The sequence below is a fragment of the Pinus tabuliformis genome, chromosome 1_1, assembly GCF_031772625.1.
Source record: "Pinus tabuliformis cultivar Carrire ecotype Pingquan chromosome 1_1, CPIR1, whole genome shotgun sequence".
Lineage (NCBI taxonomy): Eukaryota > Viridiplantae > Streptophyta > Pinopsida > Pinales > Pinaceae > Pinus > Pinus tabuliformis.
This window is the reverse complement of record NC_142297.1, coordinates 32,013,268-32,036,552: the sequence shown is the minus strand read 5'-3', so window position 1 is coordinate 32,036,552 and position 23,285 is coordinate 32,013,268.

The following is a 23,285-nucleotide window of genomic DNA, read 5'->3' as shown; positions in this document are numbered from 1 at the left end:
GTTATCACACTGTCTCTAGATGTAGAAACCTGGTTCTAGCATCCCCCAATACTACTTTAGGTGAGAATGTAGCCACGCTATGTAGGTTATTACCGAAAGTGCTAGTGGTTAGGGTTTTCTTGGTTGGCACAAATAACTCTGAACCTAGGTCAAGCACCCTTAAGCCAACAAATGGTTCTGTTTCAAGGACCAAGATCTATCTAAGCGATGTGTGATAAATGGTTCCCTACAAAGAAAGAGATTAACAAGTGGATTGATCAAAATGTGCACGCGTTCGCATCTAAGGAGAACAAGAGCCCTAAATTGTCCAAGAAGCAGTGGTTACAAATATGTTTGTACACAGACGAGACCAATGCATTCTTTTATTTCTTCCTTGAATAATGATATGAAAATCACCCTATGAGTGACCTCAATTAAATATTTATTGAATAAAGGTATTACAGACTCATATGCTGGTGTCTGTGTCTATGTTATTTAAGCAACAGATCGATCAGATTGCAAATACACAGACACTTGGAATGGAAAGACAACAGATAAATATAGTAAGCAAATATAAGAACACAAGAAATTAATAAGGAGTTCACCCTATCCTCCAGGGCTACATCTCTGGTCCAACTCTCAGTGGTGGCCTTATTTTATTGTGTCTTAAGTAGAGACGTACAATACAGGAGCTCAATATGAGTCACCTGAAACAGATTTGCTTGGCAGGGTGGTTCTTGGATTCTCCAAGCCACTGGAGTGTACAGACTCTATTGTATACCAGCTCTTTGACCTCTCTGGTCTGACAGATCCTCTCGGGGATGGCTTGAATCTCTCAAGCTCTCTGGTGCTCGACGTTGCCTGTGGTAAGCTCAGCCTTCTGTCTTCTTACTGCTTTTGTTTCACTATCTTCTTCTGTTCTCTGTCCTTCCTCTCTGTGTTCCATCCTCCTCTCATGGTTCTCTGTGTGTCTTCTGTCTTTGTTCATGGATTTAAGGCCATTCGAGCTCATGGCTGTTCAGTTCCTCTTCCACCTCTGTCGAATCGCCTTCTGTAGTTGCGCTTGGAGTTCCCTGTTCGGCGTCATCATCAGGCTCACAGGGAGTGGCCACATGTCCTCCTGTAACTGCGCCAACCTGCTTCGTCAGTTCAATTCTTCAGTTACGTTGTGGAATGAGTCTTCTTCCACCATGGTGGTCAAAGTGGACCTAAAATCCTTCCAAATCGTGGCTTATTCCCTCGTTAAATCTAGTTTGGTCGTTGGGCGCGATGTCAACCGTCAGATCTGGATCCCCCAGATCCAACATCGTCCACTCATTTCGCGCGGTTGACTTGCTCGACCATTAGCGTGTGATGAGCGGTGGTTTTCTCTCTCCTCCGCTTGCCACACGTCGGGCGCTGAGTGGAATCACTCCGCTTTCATCCAAAACTAATTACCATTCAAGGAGCCCCTAATCAATACCGTCGGTTTCGGAGCAGGTCCCGCCTTTTAACTTTTAGCCTTTCCCCGCGGTTTTCCCAGCTCTCCACGTGACCAAGCACTCGAGGCTCCCCATTTCAAGGGTTTTCACCTAAGCGCTAATCGCACATTAAAAACCTCCTCTATTTCCCGATCCAAGCCTCCCAGGGGCTAATTTCACATCTTGCGTAGTCTCCATGGGCCTCTGTTAGTGTGCTTTGACCGAGGTCCTTGTCATTCCACGCTGGCTGCCACTACCATTGGTTTAGAGGTGTTTTTTTATCTTTGTTTTGAATTCTTTGATGTTTGTCCCAACCTGATACAGTCATGGTTCTTTTGAAAGTTCTTTATGGATCCAATTTGGATCACGGCCTTCCCACTGAAAAAGCTTTTGGAACACCAAAAGTTGGTTTTCAAGCATCAACTAAGTGAGAGTATTGTTTTCTCACTTGCCCAATCTCAATCCACTTTGCATTGCTCGGCTTTGCACCTTTGAGCCCAACTCTAAGGTACTCAACATCTCCCCTGTGCATTGTCCTCACCTTCCTATCCAGCACTGTGTCTTCCTGCAATTCATTAAGATATTCAGGTAGCAGATCATCAAAAGAAGGCAATTGACTCTGCTCTTCAGCGTCCTCAATCATTGAAGGTTCAAACAATCTCAAGCAATCTGCATTTACGATTGAGTAGATGTGCATGTAAGCTGGTAGATCAAGGTGAAAAGAATTTTTACCAATCTTCTCAAGTATCGTAAAGGGTCCATACCTGATAGGCTTTAGCTTTTTACCTTCACCTTGATTCTGTCCTTGCTAATATACAGCCAGACCTAGTCACCAACTTGAAAATTATGCTCCATCTGATGCTTGTCATGCCTAGCCTTGTATTTGGCCTGGCTCTTTTCCAGTTGTTCCTGTACTGCCTGGTGGATCTCCTAGATTTGTTCAATGAACCTCGTTGCCCTGTTCACATCACTTTGTCCATCAATCATGGTATCTTTACCAAAGACAAAATCCAAAGGAGACCTTGGTGTGAAACCAAAACAGGTCTCAAAAGGAGATCTCTATGTAGAATAATGCTTTGCTCTATTGTAAGCATGCTGCACATAACACAAATGTTCATCCCAAAGCTTAGTATGTTTGATGCAATATCCTCTCAGTAGTTAGATCACTGTCCTCTTAACTACTTCTGTCTGGCCATCTATTTGTGGATGAAAAGCTGTGCTTTTCTTCAATTTGGTGTCCATCAGTTCCCACAAACTTGACCAAAACTTCCCCACAAATCGGGTGTCTTGATCAGATACAATAGAAGTGGGTAATCCAAAATGAATCCATACATGTTCAAATAACAATCTTGCAGTCTGTTCAACTGTAATCTGTTTATTAAAAGGTATCAAAATACACATTTTGTTGAACCTATCCACAAAAACATATAGATAATCATGACCTTTCCTAGATTTAGGCAGTCCTCCAACAAAATCCATGGAAACACTTTCCCAAGGGTGAGAAGGAACTGGCAATGGAGTGTACAAGCCTATTTTTCTATTACTAGGCTTGCTTTTAGCACACATAGCACACCCTCTTACATATCTAGAAACTATCTCATTCATTTTCAGCCAATAACAAAACCTTTGCGGCTGTGCAACTGTTTTACTTACCCAAAAGTGACCTGATATCAGAGAAGTGTGTGCTTCCCTAATTATTTTTACTCTCTCAATTTTTGGAATGCAGAGTTTCCCACAATGGTATAAAAGTCGGTCCTTCATATGATAGTCCAATTCTCCTACTCTTTTTCCTTGACTCAAAGTTGCATATACATCTTTAAAGTCCATATCCTGAGCATATTGTTCAATGTAGCTTTCATGTAGTATAGAATTATGCTTAAGTATGGTAGATGCATTTATAATGGGTCTAGATAGCATGTCTGCAACTTTGTTATGTATGCCCTTTTTATATCTGATGAATAAATGAAACTGTTGTAGAAAACCCATCCATCTGTAACGTCTTGATTGTTGCAACTTAGTTTGGGAGTGCAAATATTGAAGTGGTTGACGATCAATATGTATTACTGTCTCTTTACCCATTAAGTAAAGTTTCCACTTTTTCACACTCTGAACTAATGCATACAATTCTTTATCATATGTAGGATAGTTAACTACTGCGGGATTAAAAGTCTCAGAATGATAACATATGGGTTTACCGTGCTGAGTAAACACTGCTCCCATGGCATAGTCACTGGCATCAGTTTGGATCTCAAATGGTCTTTGCAGATCAGGCAGTGATAATACAGGTGCTGTACTAATCTTTTCTTTCAAGGTGTCGAAGGCTTTCTAATGTTTGCCTCCCCACTGAAACACCTTGTTCAATCTTGTTAAAGCATGTAAGGGAGTTGCAATTGAGGAAAAGTTAGAAATGAACTTCCTCCAATATTGTGTTTCTCTTAAGAAGCTTCTCACTTATGTAGCAGACTTGGGTTTAGGCCAGTTTACAATGACTGCCACTTTAGAGGGATCTATTTTCAGTTCACCACCCCCTACTATATGACCCAAGTAGTTTAGAGATGTTTTGCCAAAATTCACATTTTGAGAGTTTAACATAAAGTTTTTCTCTTTTCAAAACATCTAATGTCTACTTAGCATGCTTTAAATGTTCTTCCCATGTTTTACTAAAAATTAGAATGTCATCCAAGTACACAATAACAAAATCATCAAGAAAATGTTTGAGTACATCATTCATTAATCTCATGAAACTCGCTGGAGCATTGGTCAAGCCAAAAGGCATAACCAACCATTCATACAATCCCTGCTTTGTTTTGAAAGAAGTCTTCCATGCATCTTGCTATGCAACTCTGACTTTATGGTATCCACTGTGAAAATCTAGCTTGGTGAAATAAACAACTTCCTTCAATTGATCTAAAAGATCATCTATGTGAGGAAGGGGATAACGATTTTTTATTGTTATCTTATTCAGTGCTTGGTAGTCAATGCATATTCTCCATGAGCCATATTTCTTTGTCACAAAATGATTAGCGACCCACATGGTGATGTGCTAGGCCTGATGAACCCCTTCTCGAGCAACTCCTGCACCTACTTCTTGATTTCAACATTCTCTAAAGCAGACAACCTGTACATTCCAATGTTAAGCAATGGAACATCTTGCTGCAAAATAATATCATGTACTATTCCCTTTTTGGGTGGAAAACCTTTAGGTTCTTGAAATAAGACATCATACTCTGAAACAAACTTTTCTATATCAGCTTGTTGTTCATCATTACAGCCCTCAAATACATTGGTTTTATTAGGTTTCTTTTCCTTTACAACCATCAGTAAGAATTGTTTGCATGAATTTATCATCCTTTTCATCTGCCCTGAGTTTATGAGAGTATAATTATTCTTGAGCTTATGAGCTTTTACAAAGTATTCGATTCCATATTTAACAAGTAGATACTTGTTCTCAACTCTATAGAAAATAGTCTTTCTATCATACAAGTAAGGGTTTCCTAAAACAATTCCACAGATATCCAAAGGAATTATGTCTAACTCAACCTCATCTACAAATGTTGACTCAAAAGAAAACTTGGGTTTGCACTGTCTAGTCACTTGTAGCTGTGCTTTATCATTCAACCATCCTAATGGGTATGGTTTCTTTTGAGGTGTAGTTGCTAATCCCAATTTCTTTACAATTGCTTCAGAAATTAGATTGAATTGTGAGCCACTATCAAACAAAGTATCAATCTTTTGATTTTTGGAAACAACTCGAATATGGAAAAGCTCATGTCTTTTTCTCTCATTTTCTTCATCAATAATAGATTGAGCAGAATTACTAGTAGATGCTTTAGAATTCTTACCTTTTATACCTGTGGTTGCAATAGTTGTTTCATCTCCTGAGTCTGGCCCCAAGTATTTCGGAATAGTTGCAGAAGTCTTCTTCTTCTTGCCCTCGGACTTCTTAGGTCTCAGCTTTGGATGTAGAATCCAACAATGCTCATTATCATGCCCATCCTTTTTACAATGAGTGCATGAAGCTTTTCTTTTCTATGCAGTATTAGCCTTCCTTGCTTTCCACTTCTGCTTTCTTTTCTCCTTGCTCTTGCTTGCAATGGGTTGGGATGGTCCCACAACTCCTGGATTTCCATTCTTTCCTCTAGCTTCTAGATGAGTAGCTTGTACAGATACCTCATCTATACTAGTGGGATTGAACATGAGGATGGTATGCCTCATGTGGCTGTGTAGACCACCAATGTACTTCAAAAGAGTCTCTGGTGAGTCTAATGGCATACCCAACATCAATGCTCTCTTTCTAAATTCTTGAGTATACCCTTGCACACTTTTCCCTTTCAAATGTCGAAGAGTTTGCCAACTCGTCATGGCTTGTTGCATGTAGGCCAATGGATAGAGCTGCTTTTTTATTGCATAAACAAATTCACTCTAGACAGAGATAGTCTTACCATGTCTTTTCATATCAGCTTGAGCTCTGCCTTCCCACTAAACCAAGGCAGTGCCTCCTAGGTGTAGGCTTGCTAGCTGAATCTTGCTCTTGTCTGAGTCTATATTCTATACTCTGCAATACACATCAATTTGTCTAACCCAATTGTCCAACTTTTCTACATTTAGCTCTCCATCATATATGGGAAAATCAAACTTAACATCTAGCTTGATCAAAGATGCTTTCTTATTATGCACAGGGCTATTAGGAGGTGTGAGAAAGCTTTCCTCTTTCCCTTTTCCTTTGGAGTGGTCATGGAAGTGAGATTCATCTTCTTCTTTATCTTGTTTAGAACCTAAGGTGTCTTCATCTGTATGCTTTCTAAAGTCCTTATACATTTCTTCTACCATAGACTTTATAGCTAGGAAACTTTCTATGAATTGAGGGTCTCGCCCCACAGAACCTTCCTCTGACATTGTATTCTAAGGATAGACTCTCCCAATTTCAGGATTAGTTTCCACCAACTCTCCTTCTCCTAATTTGAGCTTTGATCTACTGAGCATTCAACAGCTAAACCAACAGAAGCTTGTCTAACCTTACAGCCTAAAGCTCTTATACCACTTGATCTAATAATCACCCTATGAGTGACCTCAGTTAAAGATTTATTGAATCAAGGTATTACAGACTCATATGGTGGTGTGTGTGTCTATGTTATTTAAGCAATGGATCGATCAGATTGAAAATACACAGACACTTGGAATGGAAAGACAGTAGAAAAATACAGTAAGCAAATACAAGAACACAAGAAATTAATAAGGAGTTCACCCTATCCTCCAAGGCTACATCTCCAGTCCAGCTCTCAATGGTGGCCTTATTTTATTGTGTCTTAAGCAGAGAATTATAATGCAGGAGCTTAATATGGGTCACCTGAAATAGATTTGCTTGGTAGGGTGGTTCTTGGATTCCCCAAGCCACTCGAGTGCACATGCTCTATTGCCTACCAACTCTTTGATCCTCTTGAGGATGGATTGAATCTCTTAAGCTCTCTGGTGTTTGACACTGCCTGTGGTCAGCTCGGCCCTCTATCTTCTTATTGCTTTTGCTTCACTTTCTTCTTCTGTTCTCTATCCTTCCTCTCTGTGTTCCGTCCTCCTCTCAATGTTCTCTATGTGTCTTCTATCTCTGTTCATGGCTTTAAGGCCATTCAAGCTCATGGTTGTTCAGTTCCTCTTCCACCTCTGTGAAATCACCTTCTGCAGCTGCGCTTGGAGTTCCCAGTTTGGCGTCATCATCAGGCTCACAGGGAGTGGCCACATGTCCTTCTGTAACTACGCCAGCCTGCTTCGTCGATTCAATTCTTCAGTTACGTCATGGAATGAGTCTTCTTCCATCATGGTTGTTAAAGCAGACCTCAAATCCTTCCAAATCGTGGCTTATTCCCTCATTAAATCCGGTCTGGTCATCGAGCGCGATGTCAACCATCAGATCTGGATCCCCCAGATCCAACTTCGTTTTCTCATTTCGCGTGGTTGAATTGTTCGACTGTTAGCATGCGATGAGCGGTGGTTTTCTCTCTCCTCCACTTGCCACGTGTCGGGCGTTGAGTGGAATCACTTCACTTTCATCTAAAACTGCTTACCGTTCAAGGAGCCCCCGATTAATACTGTCGGTTTCGGAGTAGGTCCCGCCTTTTAGCTTTTAGCCTTTCCCCATGGTTTTCTCGGCTCTCCACGTGACCAAGCACTCAGGGCTCCCCATTTCAAGGGTTTTCACCCAGCGATGTGCGATTAGCGCTAAGCACATCAAAAACCTCCTCTATTTCTTGATCTGGGCCTCCGAGGGGCTAATTTCGCCTCCCGCGCAATCTCCATGGGCCTCGGTCAGCGCGCTTTGATCGAGGTCCTCGTTGTTCCACGCTAGCTGCCACTACCACTGGTTTAGAGGTGTTTTTGATCACTGTTTTGAATTCTTTGATGTTTTTCCCGGCCTGATACAATCATGGTCCTTTTGACAATTCTTTATGGATCCAATTCAGGTCAAAGAACTACACGAGTGGTTGATAGTCAAGGGACATGGAGGCTTAACAGTCCGATAGTGTGGACTCCTGAGCTGGTGTGACACCTGGAAGCATCAGAAAGAAATATCATGTGGGTTATGGATCACTGGATTGATCACACATTGGGAAGCTTTGTCACTTATTTCGCGATCGATAGAAATATTATCTATAGAGAAGCAGAATGAAGGCTCTTTAAAGGACTGCGAGGTAAGTATCTGGAAGCATTAAAGACTGTGAGTAAAATATTTTTATGTGAAAAGAGGGTTATGCAGCTACCTTGATGTTTGGGGCTACGTGAAGTGGGAGATTATTTAGAAGAAATCGAGGATCCAACCCAGAATATAGTCCACTCATTGAACCCCCTTCATGCGACGACAATGGGATGATACTGACTACACCGCGAAGTGCAGTTTAGTTAATTACATATAGTATTCTAAGGATACCTCATCCATACACTCCACGTCGACCTCCACCTCCACCTCATACACCTACACCTTCACCCCCCCACCTCCATTTCCACCATTCAACATGGCGAACGTGATGAAGATGTCGATTTTTAAAGGAATAGGGAGTGAGGATCCAGAACAATTTTGGTTTGTCATAAGAGTTGTTTGGATAACACAACAAATTATAGATGATAATATTAAGAAAGCATAGCTGGTTACACCCTTATAGGATCACGCATTAACATGGTATATAAAGTATTTGATAGAGGGAAATATTCCCCTAGGGCTTTTTGGGTTGAAACCCTAGCAAACTGAAAGTTATCTATTCAAAGAAACATACATTCATACAACCATTATGCTATTATAAGCAAATTCTATGATAAGGGTACATACCTTTGGTCCTACGTTTGAGAAGGCCTTTAGGGTCCAAACCCTTCTTGGAGTTCCCTTCTTCTCTTTTGTCCTGCAAAACAACCAATTCAAAGAATACAGCAGTACATGGACAAAAACTTATAAAGAAACCATCTTCATGTTATAAGGAAAGGTAGTTAGTTATGAAATCCAAACAACCATTTACATATGAATTCTAAACATGAATATCATTAACATAAAGAAGATTCATTTCGGGAACCAAGACATGTGTTTCTTTTATTATAGACAAATAAAGTACATAAAAAGGAATATTTTCACCTGAGTCACCTTCAGCAGGCTCCAAGAAAAGCTTCCTTCCGGATCCGTTCCAGCCTCAAGCCTCTAACAAAACTCCTTCCATGACTCTCTCCATGATGTCATAAATGGTGGATGAACATCAACACACAAGGAAACAAAGGTTTCCTGTACAAAATGTGGGAAGTGTAGAAGGCACAAGGGACTTCAGACTTGGTCAAGGGAAAAATCTCAGCATAATAACCTTTCTCTCTCTTCTCTCCTCCCTTAGGCCTTCCCTTTGAGGTCTTTTTATACAATCTCCAAAGTAGTTTTTTAGTTAGGAGTTGGTTGGGAACAGTTGGGCACTAACAGGTGATCAGCAGGTAAAACCTGCGATCCCTGCTCGAAAATAAGGAGTTTTATATTTTTTTAAGTGTTTTAATACATACACGCGGGTTGGCTATACACATACCCGCATATACACGCGTTTAACTCAGGGCAATGTCGCGTATAAGGGATAAAACACTATTTTTTTTTTAATTTTAGGACCAGGTCTGGAAGGAGGGGTTGCCCTAGGCCATGAGTACAGCATCACAAACCATAAGAGTGAGATTTGGAGCTATAACAGATGCCCCCTAATATATGAGGTCAGAAGGGGTACATGATGGCCGAAATATATTATGCGAGTACATGGAAAGGAAGTCTGTCAAAACCGAGGAGGACTTCACCAGAATTCAGCCTGCCAAGCCACCAAAGGAGATCAGAAAGAAACACTGTCTGAGGCGAGCATACCCATGCTCAGAAAAAGTAAAGCATGTCCGCATATCAAGTACAAGCGGATCCACTAAGTATACAACTATAAATGACTGAAAGATACATAATGGATCATCTGATCATAATGAACAAGTACATGTCTGAATATCACATATAAGACTGTCAATGATGTTGAAAGATGCAACGGATCACTGATATCAAAGATTGATCCCCAAAAGGTACCAACTGAACATGATGGAATAGGATGGTACTACACTGAAAACTCAGGTGCCAGCATATAGAATGTCGCCATGACTGACTGCAACATATAAAGTGGAGTGGTATCAACTAGCAGCAACAGGAGCAACTGTCAAGTGAACCAATGAATGCTGATACAACCTGAGGTCTTCACCGACTGCCATGGTACATTTCTACACCATGGGAATAAATGATCTGAAGTCGACCATGTGAGAAATCGTTTAATTACCGGTCATTGATGTATACCGTTAACAAACACGAGACTACTCACCGATAATGATAATGAGCGTCAAGGTACCCAGTACAATCTAACAAGTGTGAATAGATGAGCTAGAGTCGAACACCTGTAAGAATCTATCGATCAGGAGACAATGATGGTTTCCCACTGTCGATAGCGAAGGATCTGCCACTAATGACTGCAAACCCCAAGGTACTGCCAAATGGACTCTAGATCTTTGCCCCAGAGCAATGAGTCGGAGTCGATAGGGAAAGATCCGCTAGAAGGAAGGCATTAAGGCATCCTTCATCAATCTAGCGCGAGTGTAACCCGTAGGCCAATAATGTGGAAGGAATCAGACAAAAAAGATGTAGTAACCCAACCGAAGTACGTTTCCGGTGTACACAAGATGTGGCTAGCGCACGGCAGAAACCCTCTGAACCAACCAATAATGAAAGCTGACACAGAGGCGAGGTATCCACCAATAGGGTCAAATGGAAACCAAGGTACTGCACGAATCCCAATGTGTGATAATGTAAGCTGATGTCGAACACAAGGGAAACCACTCAGTGAAAGACCCATGATACTGATCGATGCTGAGCACAAGGTAACCTATCAATAATTAAAATAGGGCCAGGGTGCAGCTCTAGGCCTGTCCTTAGAGCAATATGTCGTCGTCGATAAGGAAAAGACCCGCCAGCAAGAAGTCAATGGGGACCTTCTCAAACCGGCACAAGTAAAGGACCAATATAACTAATGTGATGATAGACATGACACTGAGAACCAGGGATGACCGACTGAAAAATGAGTCAAGAGACACCGCAGAGAGGCCGACTCGGGCTAACTTCCCTTGAACAAAAGCACGACTCAATGTGACTATGTGGCAGCATATGATGACTCTGTATAAGTTCGCCATGCAGGAGGCACGAACGAACCCCCCATATGATTGGAAGAGATAACCAATCGGTGGAGAATTGACTCAATAACAAGGTTATGGCGTACCTAAGTCAAACTAAATCCCACCCATACGGAGGAGACTTTGTTTTGAGTGCTTTGTTCAAGGGCGACACGACTGACTCTAGCTACCAACAATAAATGGAAATAATGTCCCGTTCCCGCTCTTTTTGGAATATTTAATTTTTTTTGGTCTTTTTCTATTAAGTCGAAAAAAGAATAAAAGAATGCTATGGTACAGTGGAAAGAACGAGTGTCGGTGAAACAGATGATCTAGTTCCTGGGAAAGGAACGTTCCTATGCTCAATGCAGGGAGGTGAAAACTGGTCAGTGACACTCAAAGGTATGTTCCTTCCATGGGTCAAGGTGTGTCAAGCTGCAGAAGTCAAGGGTATGCAAGGTTGATTTTGCAGACGTCATGGTCAAAAGTTGACTTAAACACGAGTCCAAGTGAAGCCGGCTCTAGGCCAAAAGGTGCAAGTGGTCAACATGCAATGCAGTAGTACAACTCAACACAAAGGAGCCTCTAGGGTATAAGGCCAGAACAAAGTGGAGAAGCTAAGAGGAATGAGTCTTCAACGCATAAGTCATGGCGGGACTACAGAGGACTCCCGAGCCTACTCAAATCGGAGCAGCATGAGCAACAAATTTCAGTGAGGTGCTAACTAGGACGCCCATGTAAAGGATGGCTCTACCATCGTGTCATGATTTAAAGAATCGATGAGTGAAGATGGATTACGAACCATAACACGATGGGATCGACCCTATGGCAGATGTATCAGTCAAATGGAGGCTAGTATGCATAATGCAACGGAAAAATGGTGTCCCTAACCTATATGCCAGTAAGAACACAATACCTGCCATGACGGGTCAGCAGTCATGGAACCACCTCGACACTGAAAATCATCCAAAATGTCCTGAAAAACAGACCAATCTCGACATTCCAAGCTCCCAAGTTAAAAGTCACATGACGCCAAACAAAATAAAATTTTGAAAAGATTTTGTATTTTCAAAACTTATAAAAAGCATTTTGGACTCACCATTTTTACCATTTGAGTTTGAGAGCAAAAGATTTGGAGCAAAAGGAGCAAACTTCCCACAGCCAGATTCAACTGTTCAAACTCGTCGAAAACCTCCAGGTAACTCTTATACTTAGCTTGCAATTGATTGTGACTGGTTTTAAGATTTTTGATTGATGTTTCACCGTTGAACTTTTGTCCAAAATTTCCTCGCGGCGTATACGCGGGTTGATCATATTGAACCCGCGTACACGCGGGCCCTATACGCGACTGTGTGCACAGGGACCCGCGTATACGCCGCGCAACATTTTTAAACAAAAAACTAACGGTCTTAAATCGATTTTTCTCAGGATGCCTGTCACGTGGTGTGAAAGAGAGCACGCAGCGGTAGACAATGAAGTTATGAACAGTCCAGAAGCATTAGATGCCCTACGGGGATGCGGTTTGCTTAAATTTTTCAAATTGCCAAATATGAAAGTGAACACGCGTCTGCTTGAGATGCTCATTAATTATTGGGATGTCGATGAGGAAGATTTTATGATCGATCAGATGCCGCTCAGGGTAGAAGTGGAGGATATTTATTTTATCACGGGCCTTTCCCGAAGGGGAGAGGTAGTACAGTCCCGAGGCCGGACACGGAGTGCCCTCTCGATAGAGGACTATGTACCGATATACTTCCCGGGACATCCCAAGAAGGTTGGGAGCCAGATTTCCATCACACGTGTGGCGAGTTTATCACTTAGGATAATCCTGTTTACCATGGCTCGAGTGAATGGATCATCCTCTCTGCATCAGGCGTCACGGAAAAATATGAGCGTGAGATTTGGAGCTATAACAGTATTGCATTGATAACCCCAATGTGATGTTGGTAGATACCTAGCTAGCTCTGAATTGAGAGTTCAGTAAGCTTAAGTCAAAGGAACATTTGGTAATTGAATTTAAGGAAATCTGGCAGAAGATAGATGAGACACCTTGGGAATTTTATCAGAGGTTGAAGTGCTTGATTAGGCAGCACAATATGGTAATCACAGATTCCCAGCATCATGATTGGTTTATAGTGTCGCTCTTTCAACATTTAAGAGTAACTCTGTCACAACAGAAGATAGCAACGCAAGGGGAAGCCTTGGAGATCGTGATGAAGCTGGATGCCTTGCCTATACATGATACAAACCTAAGAGTACAATAGATTCACTCATATATGGAAATCCTGCACTTGGAGTTGTAGAGCTTGAAGAAAGGAAAGGAAGCTCAGCCAGAGGTGCACGCTGAGGTCTGGTGTCTGAAGTGTAAGAGGCATGGACATGATAAGGATCATTTCCTCGTTTATAAGACCATATTATAGGGGTAGGGCTAGCTCCCGTGAAACCAAAGAACAATATTGGGATGAGCGTGGGGGCCGCGCTATGGTGCGCTATCTATCAGGTTATAGGACAAGATGCTATTGATAATTGCCAGTTATAGCAAAAAATTGTACAAACCCCTTAATAGTTGTCTTGCAATTTTTGTAAGTCTGTAGGACACAATGAATGCCATTGTAGGAGTTATGAGTTGATGATGCATAAAATTCCTACCTACAGGATGCAGGAGAATCAACCTCAAGATCAAGGCGCAAGAGTATCGCGCAAAGGATTCCAAGGCCAAGGAAGAGGAAGAGGTGGTGGACCAAGATGATGGAGTGGACATGTAATTTGCTATAACTGTGGCGGAGCAGGGAACTTCGTGCAAGATTGTACAAATCCCACACATCCCTCATGTTAGTATTTTTCACAGTTTGACCATTTAATAAACGAATGTCCAGTCCTTATGGAAAATATGCAAGAAAATAAGGCGCTACCCCAACAGCCTATGCAGAACATTCAAATGATGAGGGATGAGAAACATGAAGAAGATCAGAGCATAAATATCGTAATGAGAAGAGGCATGGTGACTGGTGTTGATAAAGGTAAGAAGCCTAAGGAAGTTGGATGGGTGCGCAAGGCTACTGAGAAGGAAGTAGGATTTTATCTTAATCGTGCTAAAGAAACCTTCATGGAAGCAAAGAAGAACTTCATTGAGGCCTCCACCTTAGGAAGTCATGAGAAAATTCCAGAGGCTAGTGCGATGCAAGAAGTAGATCCTTCAGTACTAGCTACTCTTCTGAAGACTTGTATGAAGCTTCTACACAATCATAAAGAAGTAGAAGGGTTGCAAGAGTTAATCAACAAGTGTGAAAATAAAGAAAAGACTCCCATTGAACAGTGCATAGTAAGAAAGATTGGTAAGAATAAGATGCGAACGGGGTGCGAGATGAGGTTAACCGTGCACATAGGCGAATATGAAATGAACCAGATAATCTTGGATCTAGGGTCTGATGAAAATGTCCTGCCTAAGCAGACATGGGAAAGGATGGGGATACCTATGTTGCAGTGGTCTCCTATTCAGTTGCACATGGAAAATCAACATAAGATTATTACAATGGGGCACTTATATGGTGTAATGGTGAACATTGAGGGTGCAAATGCACTGGCTAACTTTAAGGTCATTGAAATAGTGGATGATATTAACCCATATCCTGTGCTACTACAGATTGGGTGGGCTATTGATATGAACGGGGTAATCAACTTAAAGAAGTGGAATATGATGTTTGAGAGGAATTCGCTCAAGGTTGTAGTGCCAATAGACCCCGCAGAAGGAGCGCATTATACTGAACCTATTCACAACTATGTAGAAAGTGATGATGAGTTGGATCATATATACAAGATAACAATGTGAGATGAGGATTGGATCAACCATACAGCTGATGGATGAATTGCATCATACTTTGATAGCTCTTGAACCTTGGATTCAGATGAAGAGCTTGAACACTCGCACAATCATTTACATGAATTATCTACTCTCTATTCCAATATGATGACCAATTCATTGCAGTGTGTCTCGACTGAGGTAATAAACCTTCCAAATTATGATGATTTGACTGATGTGGAACTATTTTTGGATGAATTTGAAAGGGAAGTACTAGTATAGCATCGATTCCAGACACTGGAGTTAGCGCTACATGCTACGCCTGCCCGTTGGTGGGGTACACACAAGGAGAAATTTGCTGCATGGAAAGAATACAGAAGAATGATGAAATTAAGCTTTGGGTATGCTAATACCAGAATGATAGAAAAATACAGTGGGAAGGATGATCCACGTGATCATTTGGCATGATGGACTAAGGCTTGGGGAACAAAACCACAACCAAAATGGGTGCACAGTTTTGTCACACCCTAGATACCATCCCAATGAACTGGTATCTGGAGACGGAACTTCGCCATGGAACAACTGAGTGGGACATTTGAAGGTAGAATTTTCTATTAAATTTTAGCTTTGAGGATGGGTTTGCGAGCATTGATGAGTCATTACAAGAGATAAAAGAAGCTATATTCAGAACACCAAAGGAACCGGTAGAATGGGCTCAGCCAAATTGGAGTACATAGCTACGTGATGCATTGGAATGTTACAATGTGACTTCTGAAGAAGACGAGGATGATCTGCGGAATATTACCATTCCATAAACAGAAGGACAATGCGAAGTCAAAGAACCGAAGGTGGTGAACTTGGATGTATTGAAACCTTTGAAAACTCAACAAGTAAACATTGGCTCTCAAGCAGAGCCTATGTTCGTGAAGATCAGAGACTATTGGGATGAAGATACGATTTATAAGGTAGTTGAGTTGTTGCACAAGTACCGGGATTTATTCCAAATGAAGTTTTTAGATTTGAAAGGAATCATCAGATATTTAGGTGTTATGAAGATCACATTGAAGCTGGATGAAAATCCTATTAAGTAGAGGCCTTATCGGCTAAATCCAAAATATAAAGAGAAGGTGCACCAAGAACTGGATAAGATGCTGGATGCCAGTATTATTGAGCTAGTAGAGGAATCAGATTGGGTAAGCCCAATGGTGGTCCAAGAAAAGAAACAAAAAGGAGAAATCTGCATATGTGTCGATCTACGGAAGCTGAATGATGCTTGTATACATGATCTATTTCCAAGACTGTTTATTGACAAAGTACTAGAGAATGTTGGCAGACAGGAGGCATATTCATTTACTAATGGTTTTTAGGTATTTCATCAAATCAATATCGCGCTAGAAGATGGAAGCAAAACAACCTTCACTACTGAGTGGGGTTGATTTCAATATACAATTATGCCATTCAGATTGAAGAATGCACTTGCAATATTTTCCTGGGTAGTGATAGCGACATTCAAGGAGTTTATTCATAAGTTCCTGGGGGTATATTTTAATGATTGGAATGTGTTTAGGTTGGTAAATCGCCATGCGAGTTTGCGCCTCATGTTGGATACATGTTGAAGGTATCAAATCGCGTGAACTTGAAAAAGTGCATATTCTATGTGCCCTTTGGGATTTTTCTCATCCATGACATATGTAAGAAGGGATTGATGGTGGACCCTACGAAGATCACCATAATTATGAATTTGGAAGCTCCTAGGAGTGTGAAATAACTACAAGTGACATTGGGACACACTGGGTATTACAGGAATTTTATCAAGGTGTATGCTCAGATAACTGCACTGATGGAGAAACTATTGAAGAAATATGCGATGCTTTACTGGGATGAAGATTGCCAGCACAATTTGGATATCTTGAAGGAGAAGATGGTAACTGTGCCTATTTTGGTGTTTCCGAATTGGAAGAAGGAGTTCCATGTGCATGTAGATGCCCCTTGCATTGCGCTAGGAGCAATATTAACATAAGCAGGTGAGGGAGAGAATGATCATCCGATAGATTTCGCGAACATAAAGTTATCCAAGGTTGAGAAGAATTACTCCACAAAAAAGTGAAAAGGGCTGGAGATGGTCTACGCACTGTAGAAGTTTAGACATTATTTCTTGGTTGGACACTTTAAAAGTATAAAAATCACTCCACACTGAAATACCTAGTCAATAAGACTGTGTTGGGGGGAAGATATGCCAATGGTTACTATTGTTCCAGGAATATGACTTTGAAGTGATTGTGAAGCTTGACAGGCTGAATGCAGATCCAAACCATCTGTCTAGCGTTGAAATAGGTGAAGAACCAAATAGTTTGGAGGAAGGACTATCATATGCGCATCTCTTTGCGGTGTAGGTCGTGGATGATCATTTTTTCGATATAATTCAATTTTTAACAATGGGAACAACTCTAAAAGGTTATTCCACTCAAAAAATGAAGGAGTTAGTAGTTCGCACTATGGATTTTTCAGTGATTGTGGTTCATATGTATAAGATGGGAACGGATGAGATACTGCAAAGGTATGTTTCGGAGTTTGAACGTGCTAGTATCCTAGATGAAGCCCATGGAGGAGTGGTAGGAGGTCATTATGCAGGGAAAGCAACTGCGAAGAAGATTTTGTGCGCTGGGTTATGGTGGCTGACATTACACAAGGATTCTAAGGCATATTGCAAGGCGTGCAATGTTGCCCAAAGGATGGGGAAGCCTTCCTGAAGGGATGAATTTCCTTTAAATCCTTACGTTTTTTAATAGGTATTTGATAAATGGGCCATTGACTTTGTAGGTCCAATCCAACAACCAAGAAAGAAGATGAGCACATGGTATATCATTACTGCCACTAAGTATTTAACTAGGTGGGCGGTGTAGCTTTTAACTCCGTACAAAAATTACCTACATACAAATTCTAAAACACAAAAAATAAACAATGTGAGAGAATAACACATAAAACACATATACACAGAGATTTTCCCTTGGATCCCAAAACCGGGACTACCAGATTGATTTTTCATTATGTTCCTTTCAATGTTACAATACATATTTATACATGTTGAAGCATTGAATACCATGGACCAAAAAACCATCGCGTCCAAAACCATGGACCGATAACCATCACGTCCAAAACCACCCCGCTACGCAATCGGTGCAACGAAGGGGGGACTTCACCCTGCCTCTAACCCCCTAGTTATCTACATGGGCTAGTTGTGGAAAGAATATAACACAACCCAACATTATCCCACTTATTGCTTTCTTTGCACAAGGGGCCACAGGAGAGCTTAGTCATTTATCCATCCCTGCAACACAAATTATTTCTCTACACCAAAAGAACTTCTCAAAGCTCACAGATTTTGTCAATGGTGTGGGCAATGCAGGATCTCATGTACTTCCCGACATCGTATTGAAGATTCGGCCAATAGAAATACTTTTGCAGTACTGCCACCATTTTCTTGACCTAGAAATGCCTAGCGACCCAACTGTATTACACTTCCCAAATCATCTTGCCACACTCGCTTGAAGGAACACAAAGGTGTACCAGGTGGCATAACAGTGCATCCTCGTGGTGAAAATCTAGAACTTGTTGACCCTCCAAGAGCGTCTAGTATGTGTGGCTGAATTATGGGTCACTTTTGTAGAGAAGTGACCAATCAGAAGTCTCGTTCCCACAAGAGTTGACATGGTGGTTAACATCATGATCGATGGTCAGCTGAGGCAGTCTACAACATTATTGGTGCTTCCCTTCTTGTACTTGATATTCAAATGGAACTGTTGCAGGTATGTGGACCACTTCTGATGGAAATATTTCTGCAACTTCCCTTACATATGTATGAACTGCAAGGGTCAGTGGTTTGCGTGGATGACTGTTTCCTTCCCCAAAATGTAATACTTCCATTGTCGGTATTCCTACACAATGGAATACACATCTTTGTCATAAGTCGGATACTTCCAAAATATGTTTGAAAGTGTCTCACTCTGCTATGATGTTGGATTCCCTTGTTGAGTAAGGACTGCCCCAATAGCATAGTCAGAGGCATCTCTCTCAATCTCAAATGATTGTTGCAAGTCGAGTAATGTGAGCACTGGTGCAGAGAAGAGGTGATGTTTCAACTCTGCGAATGCCTTTTGTTGGGATTCAGACCAAAAGAATTTTTCTTTCGCTCCTCCTTTGGTGACTTGACTCAAGGGCCAAGTGATATGAGAGAACCTCAACATGAACATGCAGTAGAAATTGGAAAGACCCAGAAAGTTATGGAGTTTTGTTAGAGTGGTTGGCGCTGGCCAATCCTGGATGACTTGGATCACGGCTGGATCCACATGTAGCCCATTTTCATCAATAATTTATCACAGATACTGAACTTGGGTCATGAAAAAGGCACATTTCCCAAAATTGACACACAACTTGTGCTTCCGCAGTGTTTGGAGAACCTGTCGGATGTGGTGGAGGTGGTCTTCCCAAATCTGGCTGAAGATCAGGATTTCATTCAAGTATACCACTACAAATGAGTTGGTGAATGGCTGCACTATGTCATCCATCAACCTCATGAAAGTTGCAGGAGCATTTGTCAACCCCAAAGGCATAATTAGTCATTCGAAAAGGCCCTCCTTGGGTTTGAAGGCAGTCTTCCACACATTGGAGGGTCTGATTGGTACTTGGTGATATTTGGACTTCAATTCGATCTTGCTGAAATATTTTACCCCTTGAGTTGGTCCAAAACATCATCAATCCATGGGATCGGGTACCTATTCCAGACAGTGATCTTGTTCAACGCCCGATAGTCAATACAGAGTCTCCAATTCCCATCCTTCTTTTGTACCAACACGATCGGGCTCCCACAGGGTGATGAATCGGTTGTATGTGACCTTTCTGCAACAGCTCCTGAATCTGCCTCTTGATTTTTTCGTTCTCGAGAATAGAGTGTTGATAGTTTGGTCGATTGGGCAATGACACACCTAGGGTCAGATCGATGGAGGCTTGACATGACAGTGCAGAGGCACCCCTCTGGGGGAGGTGAAGATGTCCTCGTACTCCTCCACAAACTTGTCATTTGTTGTTGTCGTGTAGAGGGGCCATGTTTAGAGGTCATGGCCACCATCTTCTTCTTTCTCTAATGGCATATCATCAGGAAAACAAATTTCCCAGTTTTGGAAATGAGCTTATTGCATTGGTTTGTAGTAACCAAAGAGATGGTGATAGAAAATGCTACCTCCGATATCTGGTACAACTTATTTACCAAGGTAACAATAAGAACGTGAGGCCTTGACTCATATACAACATGTTGCTTCCACAAGTATGGTTGGCCTAATAACACATCACATAATACCTCATTTGTGAAGGGCTTGATGTTGTATGGAAGGTGGAACTGTTGGATGATGTGAAGATCCCGTCCTTGGTGAAGCCACCCGATGGTGTACAGTTGTGGGTGTGTTGTGGTCGGTAAGACCAGTGGCTTCATGACCTATGTTGAAATGAGGCTCTTTTGGCTCCTGCTTTTGACAAAGAACTATAGCGGGGAACCCTTTACCGACATCTGAGAGTGGAAGAGGTGCTCCTCCTACTCTAGACCTTTAGGTTCCTCCTTCTGAATCTTCGTGGTGGTAATGGTGGCGTTGGGCTCTACATCAATAATCTGCTTCCCTTTGTCATTCCCCTTTTTCGGTTCTGACTTAGAGTCAGAACATGCATCTGATTCAGAAGCCTTCATCTCAGCCACCAATGACTACTTGACCAAACACTCACTTGTGTTGTGAGTGGAGCTCTTATGGAAGTCACACCACTTTCCCGTGTCCTTCTTCAGCTTCGCGATGTTTTTATTTGCTTGTAGCTTTGGCGGGTTGCCCTAGGCTACCCCACCTTGGCTTTGTCCTTTGTTTTGCAGTTTGGGGGCACCTTTCCCTTGCTTCGGATTCACAAATCCAAAGTCTCATTTACTCTTTTTAAGCTTATGCTCGATCTTGACAGTGTATCAGTATGTCCTGTCGAGAAAGGAGATGTCAAGGAAATCCATATCATCCTAGATGTACCTGTATAGGCAGTCACAGTACTTGAGTATCAAATGTTTCTAAGAATCCTTGATACCCAAATTCGTTCAAAGGGTTTGAAAAACATTGGTAAAATTTGACACATCTTGGTCCCTTCCCTGTTGTAGCATGGTCCACTTTATGTATTTATCCTGATAGCTCCTGACATGGTAGTAGTTCTCCTTGATGGCATCCAAGAACGAATTCCAAGTGGGTGGAGCAAAAAAAAATGAGGGCATACTTTCATCCTTCCCCTCATAGTAGGCTTCCCACCAGTCCTTAACGTGGGGGGCAGCTTTGAGAAGAGAAAAGTAATTTTTTCGCAGTTGGAAAAATCATGAACAAAAAAATATCCTTCTAGTAGATTTAACCATTTATCTATGGCATCTGCATCTATTTGGCCGTCAAATATGGGAATGTCAAAGTTTACTTATACCTTAAAAGGAGTCTCGCCTCGAGAGTGGCTATTGGATGTGTGTCAGGCGGAAAGAGTCGATTGTGCGGACACAACCAACCTCCCTAGGAGCCTAAGACTCTCTAGTGACAAACAAGACAAACAAGAGCAATCCTTCTCTAAACATGCATTTACTATATGGGAAATCAAGTGTTTAGATCCTACCTGTAATTCAACGCTGTTGTAGCAGTCCAGCTCCGCTGATCCGGATGAGCTCCTCCTTCACTTTGAAACCTGCATACACTAACAATCAAACGATTAAATAGCACTTGATAATCTCATAGAATAAAACATATTTAACACATAGACCAAGGAGTACATGAAACAACTCATAAATAACAAGTTATTGAGAAGAATGGACTCATTTGTATTAATAGGTAACAAAAGGAACAAATACAACCTAAGCCTTGGTGTTGTGCAAGTCCCTCCCAGGGTCCATCAAGAGTTCTCCTTTACTTTGACAAAGCTCACCCACTTCCAAATAGAACAAGCAAAGATGGCAATCTCTCCTCACAAGCTTCTAAATGGGAGTCCTAATTCCTGCAGCATCTACCCTTAGAAATGTATAGCTTCCAACCTCCTCTCCTTCTGGCCCAATGCCTGTATTTATAGTGCTCAAGAGGAAGTTAATCAGGTCCACCATCAATGGGATAATCCCCTCTTTGGATGGGATAGCTCCCTTATTGATGGGATAAGTTCCTCTTTGGTAGGAGTGCATGAACCATCTGGAGGCGCTCAATTCACGTCGAACAACCTTCTAGAATGCTCTAGAAATGACCACAAGTAACTTTTTAAAGATGAAACTTGTGCATTTTAACCTTTACAGGGGGACGCACCTGCCCCTTTACATACAGAGCGTCCAAAGACGCAGCTTTTGTGAACATTGGGTGCGTACCCGCAGGTAAGGTTGAGAGAACCTGCGTACCCAGAGATAAATACATTTAGAAAGACTTTCTCTCTTTTTTGGAGTTTGACATGGAGAGCAGAGGCATAAGACTTGCCTAAGAGGATAGCATGACTGTTGATAGAGCCATACTAACTGTAAATAGTCATGGTGACATTTTTTAGTGTAACAATGTGGATGTGTCTTTGGTGGGCAACCATTGAAGGATCTGGGCAAAGTTATCCATCACCGTGTTCATTTGTTTCTCAAGGGCCTCCTCAAGCAATATTTTCTTAGGATCTCCTGTAGGCTTGTCTTTATTTTCTTCCCCCATGGGAGGCCATTGGGATTTGCGAGGTTGGTCTTGCAAAGGTTCGACCAGTTCAAGCCCTAACTCCCTATATCTCGACCTTATTAGGGACATTAAAAGAAAAACAAAGAAATAACAAACTTCTCTAATGCCATTGATCCGAATTTAAATAGGAACGCAACAAATTACAACTATAACTATAAATACAGAGATGCAGTAGAAATAGCATTTCATTTCATTAATATCAAATATTGAAGTATTCTTACAAACAAAATAGAAATAAGGCTAGTTCGGGCGATGGTAGCTTATCTTTGAGAAGAGATGTAGTGGCTAAATGCCTCTGAATTGTGTTAAAATGAGGATCAAAGGCCTATTTATTATTGAGAAACAATGGAAAACCCTGAACATCCAAAAAACCTATCCCTAGGAGATGAAACGCCAAACTATGGGCCCTGTTTGGGTAAATTCGTACATCAACTTCCTCGGGTCGTAACTTTGGCATACCATCTCTGTTTGATGCGCACAATACCTCGTTAGAAAGATCTATCCTGGGACTACAACTTTCAAGTGGCCAACATCAAATTATGACCCAAGTTGGCCCCTATTTTCCAAAAAAAAACATCATTTAGGGCCTCAAAATGGTTCAAGAGGTTCAAG